Source organism: Orbicella franksi, chromosome 9, assembly GCF_964199315.1.
Source record: "Orbicella franksi chromosome 9, jaOrbFran1.1, whole genome shotgun sequence".
NCBI lineage: Eukaryota > Metazoa > Cnidaria > Anthozoa > Scleractinia > Merulinidae > Orbicella > Orbicella franksi.
In genome coordinates, this window is record NC_138153.1 from 16,419,828 (window position 1) to 16,433,064 (window position 13,237).

The window sequence follows — 13,237 nt, forward strand, 5'->3', positions numbered from 1 at the left end:
TCATAAAGTATTCGAACATTTATTCCTGTTCTTGAAAACTCGACAAGCTATATCAGCCACCTAACCTGGGTCTTTTTCCTGCGGTGGGAAACAGGGCGCGAACTAAGTCAATAAACGTTTTAAAAACGAGTATCTATATATGGTATTCGGTTTCATATATGTAACAGATGTTAAAGACTTATGCCTGTCTTCCCAGTTATAAGTTTACGAAGAACGACCTGTCTTATTTAAAAACTCGACAGTTAATCCGTATACTCTGTTTGTTCTCAATTTTTTCAGCCAATTATTAAATTAGTTCTAATTCATATAGCCCTTCATATAACAAGTGATGATGTGTCATAAGTGAAGTGCATCTAGAAGAGTATTAATGGTCTGTGTCCTGAACGAGTCCCAGTTGGCTTGATCTTGCATTTTCTGTTCCAGTGTAGCTTGGCTAGGATATGGAGGAATCTGCATGCGACCAGAAATTAAAAAAACAACTGGTAAGTGTAAATAGATATCAATACGCTAGATTCAGAGTTTTTTACATTTTAAATGGCCATTTCCGAGTTTACCGTGTGCCTCTGCTCCTCGTGCAAAACCTTTTCTAATATAGATAGGACCCTGCGCGCGCTCTGATTGGTCAAAAACCCCTGTTTTTTTGTCAAAAGTAGAAAAAGCCTGTTTTATTGTTTTTCGCGACATAACACCTAGTCAACATTTTTGTTAGAGATGGCGAAAAACATTTTCTTTCAAGAAATTTGTGATAGAGCTCTCTGCGAAGCAGCAGAAAGTTTATTACTGCGGTGTAGTGTTGACATATGCGTATAATTCAAGGAATAAACATGATCCCATTGCACAGTGCGGACTTGGTTGGGACTTTCTGAAGTAAAACTAGTAATAGTTTTCACTAAAGCTGCCCCGCTTTCTTTTATTTCTACAACAATTAAACATTATTGCATGAACTAAAACTTCTATATGTCTTTTTTTTTTTTTGCAAACTATACCACTCATAATGTTCCTATAACTTAGGCATATTATCATGGTTATAATCCGAACATTCAACTAAGTAAACTAAACTAACACTTTCTATTTGACTCATTCCATTCTAGATAACCGTGAGTTTTCGTTTGAAAGGACGCAGAAAGTACTTTCTGAAAAAAAAGATGGTTTCCTTCATGGAACTAATCCTGATTTCTGTCACAAAAATTTCACTCAGTAGAGCTTAACAAAAAAAAAGGTCATATTATGTCAAACCACTCTGCTGTTTGAATTTGATGATGAAACAAACCATTTTTTCCAAAAAATCATCTCGAACTTGCTCTTCGGTCACGATTTTTTTCTGAGACGTTAACCAGGAGCCATAATCGGGGACGGAGACCGTAAGCGCGCGCCATTTCTAGTATTGGGGTTGTCCCCATGATATGGGACAATAATTCTATTTTTAGAACAAATTACGCCATCGCCTGCGGCACACGCGCGTACATGTTACGAGGATTTTTGCAGATGTCGCGCGGGGGAAATGGCGTCCGAAATTCCCGAAATTTTTCATGTTTTTCGCCCACAACTCAACGCGTTTACGTCTGTTGGAATTTTGCTTAAGTATTTTCGTCGTAAGCTGCTCCAGTTTGAGTAAAGTAAGACAGTGTCGAATTTAGGTATGTTCCGCTGTAAGCTTATATATATCGCTGACCAAGTTGTGTTCCGACGGATGCTTCTTTTGCATGAGCTGTACATTACTCCACTTTAAATTTCACATATGTTGAAGATTAACAGCTTTTCCATTACACAGCAAAAAACTAGTTGGATATATTTAGATATAGCAGAGCTTCAGGACTTCATAGTTTCCTAGCTCCTCTTGTCACACGCTTGCGAGGAATTTGTCAGTCTATCGCGACCGAAAAGTAAAACAAAATAATTGCTAGTTTGATTTTCGCTTGAATTGTAAACAACGCTTGATGTTTCATCAAGGCCCAATAACCTTACGTCCGTAGATACTGCTCAGTTTTATTCGTGTAAAAATCCAGTAAATTCTCTGTTGTCGATGAAGGAGAGAGCCCGCCGATGCGTGTTTTTGTACAGTCAGTAAACATGACAAATTGTACTTCCGCCGCACTCTCGTGTGAAAGCGTATATCGAACTCACACAATAACTCTATAGTTTTTAAATATGTTTAAGATTGATAAATGTTTGACAGCATATTAAAAGCTAAGCTGAAAATATGTGAATAAAGCAGAAATAATCAGCAAATTTACTATGACGCTCTCTTTGATCGACTTGGAATAACGATTTCGATTTTGTTGATCGAGTTATCAAACTCCTTGTCTATTTTCATTTTCGCAGTGTAAAACTTCACTATGCTTATGTTGAGGAAACACTCATGATGTTAGTAGCCTTTTTCGCGTTCGTGAAATTTGTTACAGCATCTCAGCACAAAAGATAACGAAAGAAATCTTTGTCAAGATTTGTTGACAATTGAAAACACCGACTCGGACGTGAAAGTGCGCGAGCTGCACTATGCAAATGAGCGAATTTTACGCGTCAGACTTTCCTTTCAAAAACTTTTGCAAACTCACCAAACAAGCAGAAACAATAAGAAACCGTCTAAACAGGTTTTGGTTATGATGAACCATTGTCTGAGAAACTCACAAATTAACTCGATACCAGAGTAGAGAGTTTTTTTTTTGCTATATTGTTAAGTCAGAATAAACGCAAAAACATTCGCGTAAGCTTACAACTAGCGTGAGCAGATCTTATTATTCATTCCCAGAGCGAGATTGAAGTCTTGTTTTCGACACTGAAAAACCCACCTTTTCCGTTAGCTCAGAGCATAAAACTACATATAAGCGCCCTGGTTCGTATTCCCTGCCTTATTCCCTGCCATCGCTGTGAAAAATACGCAAGAGAATCTCTCAACTCTCACCATTTGATCACGCAACGTGACAACATCCACGCGAGAGCCCCCGACATGTGCGTGAATCCGCGTGGATATATGACGTCAGGATGGCGCAATTTGTTCTAAAAATAGAAAAATTGTCCCATATCATAGGTGCGCGCGTTTGCTGCGATTTTCCCGCCAGCACAACCCGCGTGTAATTTTGACAGTTCCGCTCTCCGAAATGTATGCAACAGTCGGCTCTGAGATCGCTTGCGATCGTCTGCGATTATATGGAAACAACTCTCTTTGCGATCGTCTGCGATCTACGATTTGCGATCCGCGATCGTCTGCGATCGTCTGCGATCATATGGAAACCAGCCTTTACTTTCACTTCGTAGTTGTTTAGTTCTATTATACTTCAGAATTACTCAGGCTTCCGTTGACCAGTCGTCTAAATGAAAATTAACAATTCATAGCTCTTAAAAACAAAGAAAAAGCAACAATAGTTTGTGAGGACAGAGGATTTTATTTACTTCCTTAGCACATAAGTGAAGGCTACTTTGCCTTCTGGATTTAAATTTACAAAGTTTAAAACTAAAGCTCAATCGCGATGAAACGCAGCAAGAACAATCTATGTACGCACTTACTGAGTATCCGGACAACCAACTTAGATGACGTCATAAAAATGATTACAAAATGAGTCCTGCCTACTTTACCGGCTTCTGATTGGCTATTGTCATTGTCAGTGTTTGCGTGGTATAAATGTTCTCCGAAGTCTTGCATGAAGGGAGTGGAATCGGTTCTTCTTTCGCGAAAAGGTTATTTGTTGTAATCAGATAGTTTCTTTTTCCGGCAACTATTGAGCTGTACAAGAGAAACAAAATGGCAAAGATCAGTTAAATTACCATTTTCTATTTTCACTGTGGTTTTGTTTGCTGCACTGATGACATGTTTGTTTGATCTGCTCCAATACAAAAAAGGTTTAAACTGAGCATATTCTGGAAACTTCAAGTTTGATATTGGGTAATTGTTATGACTTTTATAATTTCCTGATCCAAATGAAAGGAGGACTAAATTTAAATGAAATGTACAGCAACGTGGAAAGTATACAAAATACATATTTAAATCCAATCAGTCTTCGACGCGATTTTTCATTCAAATTCACTTATTTTTTTTCTTTTTCGATCTCCAGCACGTAGAGAGATTAAAGGCTTGAAAAATGTTGGACCGCTTGATATTATTATCAGTTGTATTTTGTCAGTCGTCGGCAACTGAAGACACTGAAGTCAACACACAATTTATCATTTCTCAGAATGGGCTGTGAGGTGACAGTAAAATTGAAGTTCGCTTTTGCCACGTGTCAGTTATCTTATCAAACTCCTCCGGATCCTTCGTGGCTTTACAACGCTAATTCTACGTTTGCAGGTTTTGAGGAAAAAATCGAATCAACTTGCTGACGTTACAATATTTATCACTTCTGAGTAATAAGTGCATGTTCTAAAGTCACAATAGTTACAGACGTGTCTCTTCATACAGATTGTTATTATGAACATAAATCTTTTTGTCTTTCAATTGTACAACCTTTTTTCTGACTATTTCCCTTTCTCACATGGTTTGTTTGAAACGTTACTGCTGAACTCGGTGATTTACAGTGACAGGTAAATAAGGATACAAACTCTCGGCGAATATCCATGTTATACACGCTGTAAATGACGGGGTTCACAGCTCCGTTGCAAAGCATCAAGAAAGGTGAAAGGATGCTGTAATATGGACCCAGTTTCTCTCATCCTTCAGTCATCCAGGAGAAGTACGAAACTATTCTGACACTTTTCTCCCAGTGCCACTCCAAGTACAACTCCAGTGAGGCAGTGGAAGATGCAGAAATAGATGTGCTAGGCACAAAACCTACACTTTCAAATTACCTATCTGTTATGTATATGATTTTTTTTTCTTTTTCTATCTCTCGTGCATTAGTGAACTTTTTTTACCTTGTCAACAGAAAGAGACATAGAGGCATTTGTCACTTTCTCCTAGGAGCAACTTCCCAGATGCTACCTTCCCCAAAGATGCTCATGGTTGAAGAACATATCGTCCCGTTCTAGAGAAGATACAATGGCACTTTCCTCCCGGATTTTTTGGTGAACAAGGAGGAGAAAGCATCCATAAAGATTTTGTTCAGGTCGCTTCAACATTTTCTCATGTTAAGCTTTCTACACACCGTCTAAAGAAAATGTTAGAGGAGCATCATCTTGTTGTTCATCCAAAGAACACAGAATTGATTCCTGAAAAAAGGAAGTGAATTTAAAGAGAAATAAATAACTTCAAGAGTAAACTAACGTACATTGTTAATTTAGACTTAAGTTACTGTGCAGTTCATATTGGTTAGAATAGGATGTCAGCGTTTCGCTCGCGTATGAATTCAAGATCACACTTTAGCGTATATTTGTACTTTTCTTTGCCGATCTGAATATATTTGGGAGAGCTTCGAAGGAAAATACATGTATAAATCTTTTGTGTATAGTGATTCTCAAATGTAAACGATAAATGGACTTCGCTTCTCTTCAGCGAAAATAGTGTTTCAAATTCTAGGATAGTAACGGCCGCTGAACAAAGGGTCGTAATGGCGGCGATAAACGCTCAAAATGTTCCCCAGACAAATTCTAATAGCGCGAAGAAATAAAATGGAACTAAGACAATTACTTGACAATAGAATCCTTTAACCATCTAACTTCTGTTCTCAACAGCTGTTTCCTTCAGAAAAACTTCTGAAAATCCGCCATAAGCTTCCAAAAGTTTAATTCTAAACCATAGCGTAATATCTTTGCTTTCACCGAAGTGATTTTTCGACACCAGATAAATCGGTTTCGGGCCGCAAAACTAGTGTCCCCTCGAAGTCCGCCATTACTTTGAATCTTCGACCATTCATTTATGCTGTTTCTACACACAATAGGCAAACCGTGGCAGAATACGGTTGGTTTAAAAACCCGTGCCCTCACCGTCAATAAATCCGTTGCTAGCTCGTTGCTAGGTGTTGTTAGGTTGTATCTCATTATCATAGCGTATAACGCTGCTCATGTTTCACGGGCTCATAAAGAACTTAAATTCCGCGCCGAAAGGGTCGTGCCAAGCGTGACCCGGTTTTCCAATTGTGACCCACTTTTCCAAGTGTGACCCATTTTTACAAGTTTGACCATTTTATCCCAGTGTGGCCCATTTTTCCAAGTGGGAACCATTTTTCCGATTGTAACCCATTTTTACAAGTGTCACCTCCTTTTTTCCATAAGGGACCCAATATTTTTTCGAAGTGTGACCCCTTTTTACAAGTTTGACCCTTTTTTGCCAGTTTGATCCATTTTTCCAATTGTGACCCACTTTTCTAAGTGTAACCCATTTTTCCAAATGTGACCCATTTTTCCAAGTGTGACCCATTTTTCAAAGTGTGACCCAATTTTTCAAGTGTAAACCACTTTTCTAAGTGCGACCCACTTTAGAAGTGTGACCATTGTTTCCTAGTTTAACCCATTTTGCCAAATGTGACCCATCTTTCCAAGTGTGGCACCCTTTTTTCCATAAGTGACTCACTTTTTTTTCCCAAAGTGTAACTCGTTTCTCTAAGTGCGATCCATTTTTGCAATTGTGACCCACTTTTCTAGGTACGACCCATTTTTCCAAATGTGACCCATTTTTCCAAGTGTGATCCATTTTTCCAAGTGTGACCACCTTTTTTCCATAAATGACCCATTTTTTTCAAAGTGTAACCACCTTTCACAGGCTTGACCCTCTTTTGCAAAAGTGAACCACTTTTACAAGAGTGACAACTTTTTTCAATAAGAGAACCATTTTTCCATGTGTCACCCATTTCTACAAGCGTGACCCCTTTTTCCAAATTTGACTCCTTTTTTTCCATGTGTGACCTCTTTTTTCGAAGTGTGACCAGGAGCCATAATCGGGGACGGAGACCGTAAGCGCGCGCCATTTCTAGTATTGGGGTTGTCCCCATGATATGGGGCAATAATTCTATTTTTAGAACAAATTGCGCCATCGCCCGCGGCACACGCGCGTAAATGCTGCGAGGATTTTTGCGGATGTCGCGCGGGGGAAATAACGTCCGAAATTCCCCAAATTTTTCATGTTTTTGGCCCACAACTCAACGCGTTTACGTCTGTTGGAACTTTGCTTAAGTATTTTCGTCGTAAGCTGCTCCAGTTTGAGTGAAGTAAGACAGTATCGAATTTAGGTATGTTCCGCTTTAAGCTTAGATATATATCGCTGACCAAGTTGTGTTCCGACGGATGCTTCTTTTACATGAGCTGTACATTACTCCACTTTAAATTTCACATATGTTGAAGATTAACAGCTTTTCCATTACACAGCAAAAAGCTAGCTGGGTATATTTAGATATAGCAGAGCTCCAGGACTTCATAGTTTCCAAGCTCCTCTTGCCACACGCTTGCGAGGAATTTGCCAGTCTATCGCGGCCGAAAAGTAAAACAAAATAATTGCTAGTTTGAGTTTCGCCTGAATTGTAAGCAACGCTTGATGTTTCATCAAGGCCCAATAACTTTACGTCCGTAGATACTGCTCAGTTTTATTCGTGTAAAAATGCAGTAAATTCTCTGTTGTCGATGAATGAGAGCGCCCGCCGATGCTTGTTTTGTACAGTCAGTAAACACGACAAATTGTACTTCCGCCGCACTTTCGTGTTAAAACGTACATCGAACAAAAAAAATAACAATATAGTTTTTAAATATGTTTAAGATTGATAAATGTTTCAGAATATATTAAAAGCTAAGCTGAAAATATGCGAATAAAGCAGAAATAATCAGCAAAGTTACGATGACGCTTTCTTTAATCAACTTCGAATAACGATTTCGATTTTGTTGATCAACTTCAAAATATCAAAACTTCTTGCCTATTTTCATTTTCGCAGTGTAAAACTTCCCTATGCTTATGTTGAAGAAACACACATGGTGTTAGTAGCCTTTTTTGCGCTCGTCAAATTTGTTGCAGCATCTCAGCACAAAAGATAACGAAAGAAATCTTTGTCAAGATTTGTTGAAAACACCGACTCGGACTTGAAAGTGCGCGAGCTGCACTATGCAAATGAGCTAACTGTACACGTCAGACTTTCCTTTCAAAAACTTTTGCAAACTCACCAAACAAGCAGAAACAATAAGAAACCATCAAAACATGTTTTGGTTATGATTAACCGTTGTCCGAGAAACTCACAAATCAACTCGATACCAGAGTAGAGAGTTTTCTTGCTATATTCTTAAGTCAGAATAAACGCAAAAACATACGCGTAAGCTTACAACTAGAGCGAGCAGATCTTATTATTCATTCCCAGCGCGAGATTGAAGTCTTGTTTTCGACCCTCAAAAACCAACCTTTTCCGTTGGCTCAGAGCATAAAACTACATATGGGCGCCCTGGTTCTTAGTCTCTACCTTATTCCCTGCCATCGCTGTAAAAAATACGCAAGAGAATCTCTCAACTCTCACCATTTGATCATGCAACGTGACAACATCCACGCGAGAATCCCCGACATGTGCGTGAATCCGCGCGGATATATGACGTCAGGATGGCGCAATTTGTTCTAAAAATAGAAAAATTGTCCCATATCATAGGTGCGCGCGGATCCCAAGACTTACGGTCTCCATCCCCGATTATGGCTCCTGGTGTGACCCATTTTGCCAAATGTTACCCATTGTGTCCAAGTGTGACCCATTTTTCCGACTATGACTCTTTTTTCCAAAAGTGACCCGTTTTTCCAAGTGTGACCAATTTTTCCAATTGCGACCCACCTTACTAAGTGTGATCCATTTTTCCAAGTGTGACTCAATTTTCAAGTGTAACCCAGTGTTCGAAGTGACCCTTTTTTCCAAGAGTGTCCCATTTTTACAAGTTTGACCCATTTTTAGAAGTGTGACCCTTTTACTAAGTCTGACCCATTTTTACAAGTGTGACCCATTTTTCAAAGTGTGACCCATTTTCTAAAGTGTGACCCCTTTTTCGAAGTTTCACCTTTTTCCAACTGTGACCCTTTTGCTAACTATGACCCATTTTTCAAAGTGTGACCCATTTTTTCAAGTGTAAACCACTTTTCTTAATGCGACCCATTTTCACAAGTGCGACCATTGTTTCCTAGTGTGACCCATTTTTTCCTGGTGTGACCAACTTTTCTCCATAAGTGACCCGTTTTTTGCAAAGTATAACTCGTTTTTCGAAGTGTGATACTTTTTTCCAATTGTGACCAGCTTTTCTAAGTGTGACCCATTTTTCCAAATGTGACCCGGTTTTCCACGTGTGAAGCATTAATTTTTTTCAAGTGTGACCACTTTTTCCCATAAGAAACCCATTTTCCCATGTCTCATCCATTTTTACAGGTGTGACTCCTTTTTCCAAGTGTGAATCTCTTTTTTCCAAATGTGACCTCCTTTTTTCGAAGTGTAACCCATTTTTCAAATTGTTACCCATTGTTCCAGGCGTGACTCACTTTTCCGAGGGTGACTCTTTTTTTCAAAAGACACCCGTTTTTCCAAGTGTGGCCCATTTTTCCAATTGTGACCCACTTTTCTAAGTGAGACCTATTTTAGCAAAAGTGACCCATTCCTCCATAGGTGACCCGTTTTTTCAAGTGTGACCCTCTTTTTTCCATAAGACAGCCCTTATTTTCCAAGTGTAACCCCTTTTTATAAGTTTAAAGTGCACCTAACCCCCAAATTTTTTTTTTCGCTAAAACAAATCTAGACTTTATTTGAAGCATTTGGGCGAAGAAATTTTTGAATTTGGTTGAATCCTCGATTTTCTATGCCCTTTCAAGGTCGCGATTAAGTGTTTCACGACCGCGTTTTAGGGAGTCTGGGGCGGCGGTACCTGATGACGTCTACCCAGGAACCAAACACAATAGCGCCTCAGTCAACTCTCTGTATTTGCTCGAGAAAATAGAACGCAAAACTAATCGTTCCGATGTATTTTGGGACTAAAACGTCCAAGTTTTGTCTCAGAATCATTTCTTTTTCGTCACTGGAGTCAGAGTTAAGTTTCGATTCGGAAGGCTCCGAAATAAACTTCGATCGAGCACGTTCGACAACTGTGAACTCACTGCTTAGAGCTTTGAGAGCAATTTACAATATTTCAAGCGACGACGGGGAAGACGTCTTTGCGGACGAGCTGCTTGTATATTAGGAATGGAAAGCTAGATACGAAGTGGAGGAGCAGGCAAACGAAAAGCAGGAAAGAAAACTCAAGGACTGCTTTGGATGGTAATTTCGTCAACTAAACATAAGATTCCCACGCGTGTTTATAGCCCGTTTACATTTGTCCTTACCGAGAATGTATTTTGTCAAGGTTCTGTTAAATCCAGTTTGTGTTTTACTTTCAGTTGAATGCTTCATGTTTATAAGAGCGACGTACGTGTTGCAGTTTCGAGACTTGATGACCTCCAAAACATTGGCTTCGATCGATTGAAAATCGTATTGTTTGGACCTGTATTTTTGAAGCTGCGGGAAGCAAGGCGGAAGGAAACATTTCATATAATTACCGATTTCACATTGTCACACGTTTTAAGTCGTAACTCCAAATAACCAATGTAAATTGTTCTCAAAGTTTGCAGTGAAATTCGTCGGATAAGCGAAAAGGATGTGTTCCCCAAGTGGTCCACAGATAATGTTACGCGGTCATATTTTCGACGCTATTACACAGAATCTTTGTCGCACTGCTGATTTCCAAACCTTCGAAAAACTCTGTGAGTCTAACAACTTTGTTATCATGTAATTCTAGAGGATTAATCTTCGACTTTCATCTAAATCGAAAGAGAAATAAGTGTTGGTTAGCGGCGTACAGTTGCGATCTATTTACATATCAGTATAACGCTTCTTGATCATGACCGGATCACACAACTTTGCCGGTTATGTTATAAATACTGCGGGATTGGAAGATATAGGTTGTAGGTAGTATTTCTACAAATTGCTGGTTAGCTTCAAGCAGAAAATTTTTGAAAATAGCGTTCGAAAGTCTGCGGAACAAATTCCAGTGAGAGTTCTTCAATGGTTCTCACAGATTCAGTTCGCTTGTTTCGGTTCGACAAAATCAACCATCGTTTACGTCTTTATTGCACCATTAGCCGATCATCGTCAGTAAATTGTACAGTATATCTTTCTTTAAATCTGGAATATTGTTGCAACAGCCGACAGCACCTCTGGAAGGCGTTTCTGCGCACTTTTCGAATGTGTATTGCACCATCCTGAAGGAAATGAGATATCCAACCTTCCTGGGTAGACGTCACAAGAGCCGCTGGACCCATTCTCCTCAAACTCGGTCGTGAAACAAAATGGCGGTGTTTTGGAGCTATTTTCGAGATTTCGTCGTGGCATAGAAAATCGAGGATTTAACGGAATTCAAAAATTTTTTCGCAGAACTATTTCAAATAATAAGTAGATTCGTTCTAGCGAAAAAAAAAATTTGGGGGTTAGGTGCACTTTAACCTTTGCTTGCAAGTGTGGTTCATTTTTCCAAGTGTAAGCCCCTTTTCTTGTTAAACTCGGGGGCTCGCTATATAAGGAATCCTTCCTAAGGAAGATTTTTATTATTAGTTGACGATTAACCAAGAAACATGGCGGAGTGGATTTTGAATTATCCCGCGCGGCGCGAGAACAAATTGACATAGCGTGATATATTGTACTTTATTATTGGCCAAAATAAAGAATACAGATAGAAAAACTGTTACTATCTGTCCTTGATGAAAGTAATGAGTAACTAACCACGAAAGAGTGCTTGTAGACATTGTGAAGTTAGCTTCGATCGTTTGATCAACGAACTGTGCCGAAAACTGCAGCGTTAAACCTTGTTTGAATATCTTCTTTGACTGAAAATGATTCGTGTCCAAGTAAGTATATTTTTAGCGTTTCGTTTTATAAACCTTTCGGCCGCTGTATAAAGTTAAATGGTGGCAATGCCAAGTTTTGATCGAGGTGCCCGAGAGCGAAGTGGCAAGGGTTGAACCTGTGATGTCCGCGCGATTACTGCAGGAATAGCGATATGTGAGCCATAGACGCGTTTCCCGGCCTTCGCATTCAGGTGAGTTTTATTTCATAAAATGATTGTAATAAATGTAAATTTATAGCAACTCTTATTTGCTGTGCAGTACGCCCTTAGTATTATTATAATGCAAATGTCCTGTTGTTTCGTTCTTTGTTTCCGAATTATCGGCTAAACGAAGTTACTTGTACTATACGTGCACAGCGAGTTACATTTCACTTCCATTGAACAATAGACAGAGTTCCCACCGATTCGTCCAACTTTTACCACGCAACTTTGTGTTGTTATAGTTGGCATGTGATGTCGTAGAATTCCAACAATAATCCAGCTGTATTTCATAGAGCAACATTCTAACCTTTGTTGCAGCGTAATTATGTTTGGTGCCTCCCAAATTTTGTCAAGCTAAAGTATTACCATTTAGCGTTGAATCTATGGTTAGGCACTTTTTTTGTCATAGTAGTTTGAGCAGTTTCCCTAATGTTTTATTAGAGGGTCTTTGCAAATTAAAGAAACCAGTCGTTTCTTTTATGTGAATTATGTATGATTTCATTTTTTTTGAGCATGATTGTCATTGAAATTAATTGCCTTGTTTTTAGGAACTGAGCCAAGACAACCAGTAAACACGGGTGCACAAGCACACCCAACACCAGCAGATCCTGCTGTGGTCAGAGCTGCACCACATCAGCAGCAACCTAATAGAAATGTTGCGGATGCATGGGCCGACAGTGTACTAGGTGGTTTGGAAGACCATCCACCTTGTCAACACTGTCTGATGGGACCCTGTATCACTGTCAGTGAGGTGACCAGGGTACAGGGATCATGTACTCCAGATATTACGAACCATTCAAAACGCCACAAAAATTATCGTAAGTTCTGGAAGAGTCTAAAGGACAGGGGTTTGTGGCAGCACGAACTTTATCTTCATAGGAAGACCTAAGCTGGCCTGAGCGAAGTTGAACTTCGGGAACTTATGCCCCAATGTGTCCTTGATGACACAAGGAAGTACTATCCCAACCCACCGGGTGTGCCATACATGGGACACAAAAGGGCGTAAAGCGAGGGCCAAAGTAAAACGTATAAGTGGAATAGAGAGGGTTGGGGAGGGAGGGAGACCTTTTCCAAGCAACTGTGTTTTGTCATGAAAAATCGGCATTATTTGTGATGTTACATTTATCCCTGGCATAGGGGGTGGAGCTGGAGGGGGGAGGGGGTGTTGTAGCCGCCCCTCTCCCCACATTAAGGTGCCAAAAATATTAATGCTGCAGCATAAAAATGGTTTGATAAAATATTTCGTTTTGTGATCTTTTCAAAAATATTTTCATCAACTATAAGAACCATTTGC